Here is a 13,020-nt window from a genome sequence, read left to right as displayed (position 1 = left end):
AAATTTTCAAAAGTTAGGTACTTTACCCTAATGACTTTACTTTAGCATTTTAATGCTAAAATATTTTAATTAATATAATTTTATTATAAAAGTTTAATGTGATTTCAGTAGATTATTGTGCACGATCACTGTCTTAATTATTTTTCAGCAACTTACTCCACCGCATAGTAGATTTTCATATTATTCATTTTGCATATTAAAATTTTTAAAATTTAAAAATATATAATATATTTTAGGTACCAAGGTATGATTACACTTAGGCGGTTTTTTAGAGTGTGATAATGATGATTGAAAGTGATTCTAAAATTCTAAAGATGATCATGAATTTTAGTTAAAATTTATTGATGGTCTTGGACAACTCATATGATGCGGTGATTAAGCGGGGCCTCATCCTATTATCACGTAGAGGTCAAAATTAAGATGATCAATGGATGGGTGACCGGGTGACCGATCGAGCGAGTTACATGTCGATCGGGGGGTTGAGCATCGACCCATCATCTTGGGCACAGGGAGTAATCAGATCGACGCTCAAGGGACGTGTAAAAGCCGAGCCGAGTGAGTATCCCGCTCGGCCCAATGGCGGACGACACGAACAAATGACTTTCAGCCGAGCGGCTCTCTCGCTTAGCGCGACAATGAACTTTCAACCGAGCGGTTGTTCCTCTCAGCGTGGCAGCAGATAACACAGGGATATCAGGATTCTGGGCGAGCGATCATTCCGCTCGCCCAAACAACAGATACAACTGTATATCCTTCGACATCCTTTTGAGAGCTAGTGTCGCTGACAGGCGCATGGTCAGACAAAGGATCGTACGACGGAAGCTTCCACTGTCACTTCAGAGATATGCTTGACCCATTAAGGTATTGTATCAGGGACACTTTACTAACATGTCTCTTTAAGAAAAAGCTTGAGATAGTATGTTCGTTTTAAGAAGCGTGCACACACGCTACATGAGCCCTATATAAAGGGGGTCCAGACATCGACAGAGGTAAACTTTTCTCGCGATTTCTATTGTTGCGCTATAGTCTCTCTTTGCTTCTTCTTGCTTTGTCAGAGATTGACTTGAGCATCAGAAGGCTATCGTCGGGACCCCTTTCTTGGCTCGGCACTGACGCTGCTTGTGTTACAGGCGGAAGCAAAGTTCACCGAAGATCATCAAAAGCGCCACATCTCCAGTATTCATCTCCCTGACTTTCGGACAAAATCATCATAAATACTTTATATCAAATTTATTACACTTCTTATATTATTCTAAGTGCAATCATACATTTATACATGAATTTCATAGTTTGCTCCTACCATAACAAAGATACTTTAATAGGCGGCTGATGAATTATATATAGACAGTAAATTAATAATCACAAATCTATTGTGAGCAGTCGATTATTGATTAAAAAAAAAGGCATAATGAGAATATACTATAAGTTTTCGAAATTCTAAAACTTTGGTAAGTGAAATAATTACTACAGAAATCTAAGTATTGCGATTCAATAAAACGTTGATTATTTTTTATGCCATTTAATTTCTTGGAGAGGACAATATATTGACAGTGATATATTAAAGTAATTAAGAAAAAAAAGTCGCAACAGTCATTATCCAGGTCCCTAATAGAATATAGTGATTCGGACTTTGTTAACTCGATAACTTCAAAAAGTTTGACACTAATTAATTAATATAATCCTCCCACCTAGACCTAGTTAACAATCTAATCACTCAGTCAATCAGATAATGACGGTTGATTTTTCCGAACGGAATCGCAATGGAATCCAATCACACGATTGGTAGAAAATGCCATGCGAGTTCCACGGAATTCGGATAAACCACGTGCAGTCAGTTCTGTCCAAATCCAACGATGGTTGTTGTCCTCTCCCTACAAGCAAGCGCAGCTGAAACCACGGACCGCGCGCCGAAATGGACGGTGGCTCTTGGTCGACTCCAAAGGATTAAGTCGTCAATTTCATTGGGCCCTCGGATTTTTTTTATTTATTTAAAAACGGATTAGTCTGCGCACATCCTAAATCTAGAGTCATTCTAGACGTATTAATTTATATCCGACCTAGGTATTCATATTAATTATTTTATCTAAAAATTTTATTTTAAATTTTAGATAGAATAATTAAAAAATTATATTAATTTGTATAATTACTTTATCCATATCTTAAATTTAGTATTTATAAATAATATTTTTTTTAATTTAATAAATAAATTTTATTCCCTAAAATATTATAAAGAAGAGAAAAAAAATACAAAAGCTAATATATTGTGTAGTAAAAAATAAATATTTAAATTTAATAAAATAATTTTTTATCTTAAATTATATTTTGATTAAGAAAGCGGTGTGGATATTCTAAAATTCTTCTGCGGATTAAAAAAATATTATAAAAATAAAAAAAAATCAATACTCCTGAACTTGTTTATCTACCATTCACATTTTAAAATTCTTATTTTCTTTATTTTTTTATCGAAAGACATAAAAATAAAATTAATTTTAGAAAGTTAAAATGGAGTTAAAACATCATAAATCCATCCGTAAATTTAATTTTTCAACTAAATTAATTGATATTTTATTAATTCTATTTATTCGATTTTTATTAAAAAATTTAGTTGGTTCAATTAGCTTATAATTTTTCTGAATATTCAATTCTATTTATTGGGGCAGATTGATTTCTTAAAAACAGATTAGTCCGTCATATGGTAAATTTAGATGAATTAAAGATTTTATTCTAAATTTTAAATAGAATAATTAAAAAAAATTATATCAGTTAGTATAATTATTTTATGCGTATCTTAAATTTAACATTTATAAATAGTACTTTTCTAATTTAAAAAATAAATTCTATTTCCTAAAATATTAGAGGAGAGAAAAAAATAGAACAATTTATATATTATGTAGTAAAAAATAGATATCTAAATTTAATAAAGTAATTTTTATCCAAATTATATTTTAAGTTAAGGAAGCTGAATATTCTAAAATTCTTCTGTGGATTAAAAAAATATTATAAAATGTTAAAAAATAAATACAAAAATCAATACTCTTGAACGTGTTTATCTGCAATTCAAATTTAAAAATTCTTATTTTTTTTATCATAAGACATAAAAATAAAATTGATTTTAGAAAGTTAAAATAGAGTTAAAACATCCTAAATCCGTTAATTTAATTTTTGATTAAATTAATTGTTATTTTATTAATTTTATTTATTTGATTTTTATTAAAAAATTTGATTGATTCAACTAGTTTTATTTTTTTTCTGAATATTCAACTCTCTATGGGGTCAGAGTGATCAAAAAAAAATTTATCATACTACCGGCACAGTTCGGGGCCCAAGATAATATAATGGCGATTACTTCGAATTTTTTTAACCCGATAACTTCAAAAAGTTTGACTATTAATCCTCCCACCTACCTACTCTAATAAATCTCTAATGACTGTCAATCAGATAATGACGGTTGATTAATCTAAATGGAATCTCAATGGAATCCAGTCACCCGATTGGCATAGAATCTCCGATAGAAAATGCACTGGAATTCGCCTCACCACGTGCAGTCATTTCTGTCCAATGAAGTCGTTGCCCCTGCCGTAACGCCGCTAGAAAACCACGAGCCGCGCGCGTAAACGGGCGGTGGCTCTAGGTTGCGTCCAAAGGACACCGCAGCGAGATCCGGATCCGCGAGCTAGGCGACTGAGTGAGTGGCTGGATCTTCACGTTCGTACGACCTCGACGGCGACGGCGACGGCGACAACGACGACGACGCCTGTGCATGCGGTTGGCTGGCCCTTTGGCCCTTCCAAGCGGCTCGTACGCCTGTGCATGGCTGAATTACTGCCTGCAGGCTGCAGCTGATTTTCATTGGACAGGAAAAAAACAACTATGATTTTCAGGATCGTCAAAAGATTTTTTTTTTTTTTAACATTATTACATTTTTATATTTAAAATGTTTTTATTTCAAAACTATTATAGTCACTCTCAAATTATTATAATATCTTAACATAATTCATTTCTCTTTTTAACTTAGATTTTTTTTAAAAAAAAAGACATCCCGTTAGACACGATTTTTCTTTAAAATATTAATGTTGTAATAATTATAGATAATTATTATAACGTGTAAAAAATATTATATATATTTTTTAACTACTATAGTGTTGCACCAACTATTTAATAGTAGCGATTTTGATTATTTTAAAATAATTTTAATAATATTTAAATAGTTTTGATAAGTTAGTAAAGATTATTTTAATACAATAGTATCTAATTAGAGTTTAGAATTGAAAGTAGTCCGTTAGAATACATAATATCCTGTTTTTGACTTTCATCTCATCTTAATTTTGACTATTATCCATTTTGACTATCGACCCCACCTTATATTTGGGATCACTCACAACATACCATATTATCTTACTTAATAAAATTGAACCCTAAACTCTCCCTAAAAATATTGTAATAACTATCGAATATCTTCTATATGTTATAATAACTATTCGGTAGTTACTACAGTGATATTGGAGTAAGAGATATTTATAGATAAAATTTAAGATGTCTTATTATTTATTTTATTGGGAATAAGGACCACATTGTTGATGATTTATAAAATTTGAGATTTTTTTTATTTTTATATAAAAGAGTTTTATATTAATTTTATAGTAAAATTATTTAAATTTAATTATAATTCTTTTAATTTGATTAAAATTATTTTTAAATCGTTATAATAGTGATTAATGACAGCTATTGCTAAATAATTATTAGATTTTTATATCAACTACTAAACAGTTATTATAATAATTTAAAGATAATAATTAAATTTAAATATTTTAATTAAGTTAATTTAAAAAATTATGTATAAAAGGGTTCTATATATAATATTTTCAATAAAGTTGAATCAATATACTTTAATGTGAAATATGATAGAGAGGACTTTTTATATTTTTTTAAAATATCCTTTCGATAATTTCAATCAAGATACTCTTCTGATTTTTTTTTTTTTTGTCCTTTTTCATTCTGCCACATGTTTTTCTTCTTTTTTTAAAAATTTTTTATTTTGTTCGTTGTATGCGATTATTTGTGGGAAGCAATAGTTTAAATTTATGAATCGGTATGGGGGATTCATTTCAATGTTTGCTTTTTTCTTCTTTTTTAATTTTTATTTTGTGATTATTTGTGGGGAAGCAATAAGTTTAACATCTCATCATTTTAATTATTAGTTTAGGGAGGAACAGTGTGTATAACAACTTGTGATTTTGTTTAATTGTTGTGTTCCAAAGAAAAATAATTTTAAAGAAAAACGAATGCTAGAAATTATTTTATAGTCATTAATTAAAGTGGAAAAAAAGGCTTCATTATTCTGGTACGTGCGTGTGAAAATAATTGCAGCCACTTGATTTTTCATAGTAATTCAGATGCCCAAATTTAGTTTGAATAATCTGATTTATCTTCTTTTGATTTATCTATCGAGTAATTGTTTGTCTATCGGATAAATTTGAAATATAATTTATACATATTTAAAGGTCTACCTCTAAAATGTAGTTCAGTATCCTTAATTATAAATCTCATTTGGAGAAAAAATGTAGTTAAAAATCGAACCGTAGATGTTTAAAAAATGACTGAATGTCCTTACCTTTGCGCCATAGTCTCGGGGGTAAAAAAACAAAGAACACTTCTTTCTTCCAAATTCATAGCCTAAAGCATTCTGATTTGTTAGATTTTCCAACATTCTCAACCTCATGACTGAGATCCAAAGAGTGGTGGCCCATTGGAGGCCCATCTAATTTATTAAAAGATCTTTGAAAATTGATTTTCATAGTCACTTAAATGGATAAAATAAGGATAAATCATTTTGTAGGTGGATCATCTTAAATAATTTTTTTAATGTAAATAAAAAAAATTAATATCTAAAACTTTTGAGTGAATTAAGGGTGATCTACTTTGATCATGAGGTATGAGCTTCTATACAAGTGTAGTTGTTTATATGAGCCAAATAAAAGATGCAAAAATATCTAAAAATTAAGATAGTCGAATTCTAAAAATAGACTACCAACAGAGACAAGATAGTCTTGTATTTAATTAGAAAAACATCTTGTTTGATCTCAATTATAATAAACTCAGTTAATTTTATTGAGAAAAAAAAATTTCTATAAATTCATCATAAATGGAAATCAAACTATAGGTGTCTCGATAGTAACTTGAATCTCCTACCGCCGCACCATAGTCTCGGGGTCTATTTGATCTCAATTAAATCAAGTGTTTAGTAGTTGCATGGACAAATGATTAGCCAAACCATTTGGTTGTCTATTCTATTGCACCATACAGGTAACACTAACAAAGTTGAAGGGACATACCTTGCATTATGTTGGATTAGATGTATCTTTAGTTATCTCTCTTTATATCCATGGGATCGACTCTAAGAGATCGTGACGGTTTTATATTTTTAAATTAGATGCGCCTTCTTGCATTCACTATGGCATTGAGGTGGAGGACCTCATGTTCCATGTGTTAGGACAGGTGATGCGGCTAGAAGAGTGTGAATATACGCTCACTTTTATTTTACAATTTTGTTAGCACGACTGGAACTAAAAATAATATATATATCAGTTGAATCCCAATCACAAATCTAGAATACCTTAGGAATTTTAGATCGACTAAATGCATTTACCTATGGCAATTTCGATTGTTATGTCGACTATGACAATTTCTAAGGTCAAGTTTGCTCCTAAGGCTGGTCCCACATGCACCTCGCACAACATAGGAGCTGAAGGTGTGTTCCTCGCACAACACTTTTAGACATGCACATCATGGCTTTGTTGTGCATGTCATTGCTCTAATGGGAGACTAATGTTGCATTTCTGTGAGTTGTTGTGACTAATTAACAAATAAACACTAGGGGAGGTTCAAGAACCTTCTGTTGGTGCAACCTTAGGTCAAGGTTGACCTGGTTGACCCGACTCGAGTTGACTTGACTCGAGTTGTATTTTGATGTTTGACTTGGGAAGATTGTTGATGCAACCTTAGGTCAAGATTGACCTAGTTGAGTTGCATGTTGATGTTTGACACTCGTGGAAGAGTTGTATTCTTGATGTGAGACAAGAATAGATGGTTGGGAGATTATTGGTGCAACCCTAGGTCAAGGTTGACCTGGTTGACCTGAAAAGTCCAAGTATGGAGACTTGGCACTGGAAAGGTCCAAGCAGGGAGCTTGGCATGCGAAAAGTCCAAGTATGGAGACTTGGCACGGGAAAAGTCCAAGTATGGAGACTTGGCACTGGAAAAGTCCAAGTATGGAGACTTGGCACTGGAGAAGTTCAAGCGAGGAGCTTGGCACGAGGGAAAGTCCAAGCAGTGAGCTTGGCGGTGGGAAAGTCCTAGCTGGGATGTTAGGCGGTGTGGAAAGTCCTGGTGAGAGCCAGGCAATCGGAGAAGTCCCGGTGAGTGAAGCAGGCGGTGGGAAAGTCCTAGCGGGATGTTAGGTGTGGAAAGTCACGGTGAGTGAAGCCGAGGCGGTCGGAGAAGTCTGGTGAGTGAAGCCGAGGCGGTCGGAAAGTCTCGTGAGTGAAGCCGGGCGGACGGAGAAGTCCGGTGAGTGAAGCCAGGCAGATGGTAAGTGAAGCCGGTGAAAATCCTAGTGAGTGAAGCTAGGTGAAAGTGGAAGTCTGGTGAGTGAAGCCGGGCATTGGAAAGTCTGGTGAGTGAAGCCAGGCGGTTTGGAAGTCCCGGTGAGTGAAGCCAGGCGATTGGAAATCTGGTGAGTGAAGCCGGTGAAAACCCTAGTGAGTGAAGCTAGGTGAAAGTCCCGTGAGTGAAGCCGGCCAGGAAAATCCAGATGGATCAAGGGTGATCGGACATCGGTGTTGGGAAGTCCAAGTAGATCGAGGGAGTGGATACTTGGCAAGAGGAAAGTCAAGTGGGTCAAAGGTTGGCCGGACACTTGGTGGAGAGTCTTAGCGGTCAAGGGTGGCCGGATGCTAAGCATGATGTACCAACAGTCAAGATTGACCGGATGTTGGTTTGAACTTGGTTTGGGCGAAAACCATGATGGATCGATCGGTGATCGATCCGGTGATCATGAATATTCGATCGGTCGGTGACCGATCGTGCTATCGATAGCATCTTGTGTGATAACGATAGGTCGGTGACCGATCGAGTCGTCGAAGCCGAGCAGGCGGGCGCGAGGGGCTGATCGGTCGGGGACCGATCAGCCCTGATCGGTCCCGGACCGATCGAGATTCCTGATCGGTCTATGGACCGATCGGAGTTCTGATCGGTCCATGGACCGATCGGGACGAAGCAAAGCTTCTTCACGATCGGTCCCGGACCGATCGGAAGTTCTGATCGATGCGTGGACCAATCGGGGACCAACAAAGGCCTCTTCACGATCATCCACGGACCGATCGGGGTTCTAGCTGACGCAGCTAGTTTCTTCTGTCTTCTTCGCAGGTTATAAAAGAGGTTGAGAAGCTACTGTTGAACTTCTTCTTCTTCTTCTCTTTGCCCCGCTTCTTGCTGTGCTTGAGCTTTCTGAGCTCTCTACTTCGTGAAGCTTCGTGTGAGCTTCCCCGGTGGTCACTGCTATCGTTCTCCGTGAAGTTGCTGCTTCGTCAACGGAAACCCGTCGAAGGCAAGATAGTGTGTGTTTTACATTCTTATTGTTCTTGCTTCTTGTTGTATTTCTTGTACACTTATCTTGCTGTTGCAAGAGACTTTGTGGTGAGGTTTCTCCACCCGAAGGAGTGTTTGATTAGCCGGTTTTAGGGACTCATCCACCGACGGATTGATAGGGCTCGTCCACCTTACGGACACGCCGAGGAGTAGGAGTTCATCTCCGAACCTCGTTACATCGATGCGTTGAGGTTTGATCTCTTTCTTTGTCTTTCTACATTGTATTTTCCATTGCGCTAACCCTAATCGTAGGAAGAAACGAGAATTGGGGCGGCTATTCACACCCCCCTCTCTAGCCGTACGAAAGATCCTAACAAGTGGTATCAGAGCGAGGCCGCTCTTCGTCGGATTAACACCCGTGGGAGCAAAGCTAGAGATGGATCAATTCGGAGAAGACATCACCATTCCACCCTTCTACAACGACAACTTCGCATATTGGAAGGTAAGGATGATGTATTTTCTTAGGACTAATATGTTGAATTGGTTTTGTGTACAAGAAGGTTTTACTCCTCCAATGGATAAAGAAGGAGAGCCTCTAGAGAAGAACAAGTGGACAAAGGAACAAGTCCATCAATCCACGATCAACAATGAGGTAACTAAAACAATTGAATTTTCATTACCTACTAATATTTTGCGTAAGATAGGTGAATACAACAATGCCAAGGAATTATGGGATAACTTGGCCAAGTACCATGAGGAGAGCTCCACTTCAAGCCATGAAGAGGAGCCTAGTGAGCCAAGTAGCTCACATCATGGAGGGAGCGAATTGGGAGTTGAGGGCTACTCAACATCCAAGGAAGAAGAGGAGGAGAGTTCCTCTTGTTCAAGTTCGGAGCAAGAAGAAGAGACATCTACCTCCGGAAGGGATGAGGAAGAGAGCTCACACCCATCCCCAAACCTAGGTAACTCAAGCATTTCAATTTCAAATAAGTTACATATAATATGTTTTGAGTGTAGGGAATTTGGGCACTACAAGAGTAAGTGTCCAAAGAGGGTAAGGAAGACTCCACCGGCGCCAAAGGTCAAGGTAGCCGGAGTCCCGACACGCAAGGGCAAGGAGCACGTGGTGTGCTTCCAATGCAAGCGAAGGGGACATTATCGGAGTCATTGTCCGAGGGGGAGGCAACCTCACAAGGGCAAGAAACCGAGCACTTCTATAGGGGGAGCTAAGGCAAACCCTAAGGTATCATTTAAGTCTCATTCGTGCAATACTAGTAAGATACATGCTAGAAATTTTATTGCACTAGTCAATAATGATAAGCATGATAACATTAGAAATCAATACACATGCTTAGGTGCCAAACATGTGAGCCTAGATAAGGATAACACTAGGAAAGCCAACCCTAGAATTACCTCATCTAAGGTTAAGGAGAACCTAGGTAGGAATCCCAAATCAACTAGACACATGCCTAGGAATGCCTCAAAGAAAAATGACAAATCAAAAATTGAGGTATTAGAGAAGGAGAATCAAGTCTTGAGGTCAAGACTTGATACTTTGGAAAAGGCTCTTAAGAACTTGGAGAAGTCATCTCTAGGGTTTAAGGGTCAAAACCAATGTCCAAGGACAAAAAGGGTTTGGGTCACAAACCTAAGTCCCAAGTGGTCAAGCCCACTTATCATAATGTTCCATTCAATTATGGAACAAAACCTAGGGCTAGGAAGACCACCACCAAGGTCACAAGGGGAGTCACCCCTAGAGTTGATCTTGATGAGTCCCAAATGACCAAGGCTTTAAAGCCTAAGAGGGTCATTAGGAGAGTTGCTAAGGAAGTCATCCCTAGTGAATATTTAGTGAACCCAATGAGCTCTAATAGGTATTGGGTTCCTAGGAGCATCTTCTCTACCCCATAGATGGGTTAGAGAGTCAACTTCCATTAAAAGGGTAGCTAAACCAAATTTGAGGGAAATGACCCTAAAAGAGCATTTTCAAGGTCTTGATAACCTTTGGAAATGAAAAAGAATTATTATTTACTCCTTAAAGAGTAAAATGTGCCATTATGGAAAAGAATGATTTTAATTGGCACAATTTGAGGAAAACCTAGAAATACCATAATTGGGATTTTGGTTTCTCTTAGGGATATATGGGCAATCTAGGGTTAGATTTTAAGTTAGCTAAGGCTAAGGATACTTAGATACGGATTTAGGTATTTTATTTGAGCTAACTTGCCATGATTGGTTGCCATATGCCATGCCATGACATCATATTTATTTTATTATCATTTGAAATGTCATGATAATACTTAGGCTAGTTTATATGTCATGTGTTAGTTTAGTTTCAAACTTTATGCCATGACATCATGACATTGGCACATGTTCTCATTTATGATACCATTTTATGCCATGTCATCATCTCTTGCATTAATAATCAATTGAAGTGATTTGAGGATGAAAACATATTTTGATATTGAGATCAAATTTGTGTTTAGAAAATGCATGAGACCTTAGCCTAAGATACCTAAACCCATATCTCACATCAAAATTGACATGGATGTGCTTGATACACTTTAGATGTGTGTGAGATATTAGGATCATGAATTAGGATCAAGGTGCATAGTTCTTGTACCTAGATGAGCCTAATTCAAGATATGGAGGATCATAGGGAAAGCTTGTGTACAAGTTATGTGCATATAGCCCTAAGATTATGGTCCTAAATTCAAATGGTTTTAAAAGCATTTTAAAATTGATTTGAAAAACCTTGATGAAGCTTTCCTAGTGATAGCATTCATCATTGAACATTGTGATACAAAGTTGAGTTAAACTTGAACTTTTTCAAAGTTTTTGAACTTTGTATCAAGATTGAAAAATGGAAACTACTTTCATAGAAAACTATTTTTCCATGGTAGTATATGTTATGAGGAATGTATCCTCAGAATTTCACATTTTCGAATTTTCTAGAATTTTCTAGGAGTTTCTGAATTTCGGAAGGAAATTTGAAACTGCTATCAGAGTGCGGATCGGTCCGGGGAGTCCGAGATCTGATCGGTCTGCGGACCGATCCGGTGAAGCATGGATCGGTCTGCGGACCGATCCAGTAGCAGGGTGCGATCTGGTGAAGGCTGATCGATGCGGGGACCGATCCATGGGATTCGATCGGTGCGGGGACCGATCGGGCGTGCCGATTTCGATTTGATTTCTGAAATTTCAGCTGGAAGTTGGGTTTTGTAGATTTCTAAAGGTTTGGAACTCCCAAAGACATTGTTGGTGCAATGGTCAAGGGGGAGTTGGCTCTTAGGGGGAGTTTTTACTCCTTAAGATTTTTAAGGATTAGTGATATGAGATTATCACCAAGTTGATTGTTGAGTTTAGTATCAGGGGAAATTAAGAGTTTCAATGAAAGGTATGGGACTTTCATTAGGAAGAAACTCTTGACCTTGATACTCTCCTTTTTCTTTTTGATGTGTGTCAAAAAGGGGAGAGTGCTCATTGGAGAGTTATTGGAGAACCCAAGTTAGGTTATCGGTTTAACCTAAGCTAGGGGAAGAATGTCAAGGAATGTTCGAGGAAGAACATTGGAATTCTTTTTGATGTGTGTCAAAAAGGGGGAGAATTATTGGAGAACCCAAGTTAGGTTATCGGGTTAACCTAAGGGGAGAATGTCCGGAGAATGTTCAAGGAAAGAACATTGGACATTGGAAGATGGTTGGAAAACCTAAGTTAGGTTATCGGGTTAACCTAACTTGATTATAGTTTTGTCAAACATCAAAAAGGGGGAGATTGTTGGTGCAACCTGAGGTCAAGGTTGAACCGACTCGAGTTGACTTGACTCGAGTTGTATTTTGATGTTTGACTTGGGAAGATTGTTGATGCAACCTTAGGTCAAGATTGACCTAGTTGAGTTGCATGTTGATGTTTGACACTCGTGGAAGAGTTGTATTCTTGATGTGAGACAAGAATAGATGGTTGGGAGATTATTGGTGCAACCCTAGGTCAAGGTTGACTGGTTGACTGAAAAGTCAAGTATGGAGACTTGGCTGGAAAGGTCCAAGCAGGGAGCTTGGCATGCGAAAAGTCAAGTATGGAGACTTGGCAGGGAAAAGTCCAAGTATGGAGACTTGTGAAAAGTCAAGTATGGAGACTTGGCACGGAGAAGTCAAGCGGGGAGCTTGGCACGAGGGAAAGTCCCAGTGAGTGAAGCCAGGCGGTGGGAAAGTCCTAAGTGGGATGTTAGGCGGTGTGGAAAGTCTGGTGAGTGAAGCCAGCGGTCGGAGAAGTCCCTGAGTGAGGCGGTGGGAAAGTCCTAACGGGATGTTAGGCGGTGTGGAAAGTCCCGGTGAGTGAAGCCAGGCGGTCGGAGAAGTCTGGTGAGTGAAGCCAGGCGATCGGAAAGTCCCGGTGAGTGAAGCCAGGCGGTGGAGAAGTCCCGTGAGTGAAGCC

This window comes from Zingiber officinale, chromosome 8A (assembly GCF_018446385.1).
Source record: "Zingiber officinale cultivar Zhangliang chromosome 8A, Zo_v1.1, whole genome shotgun sequence".
NCBI classification, from domain to species: domain Eukaryota; kingdom Viridiplantae; phylum Streptophyta; class Magnoliopsida; order Zingiberales; family Zingiberaceae; genus Zingiber; species Zingiber officinale.
Note: the sequence above shows the minus strand (reverse complement) of the source record.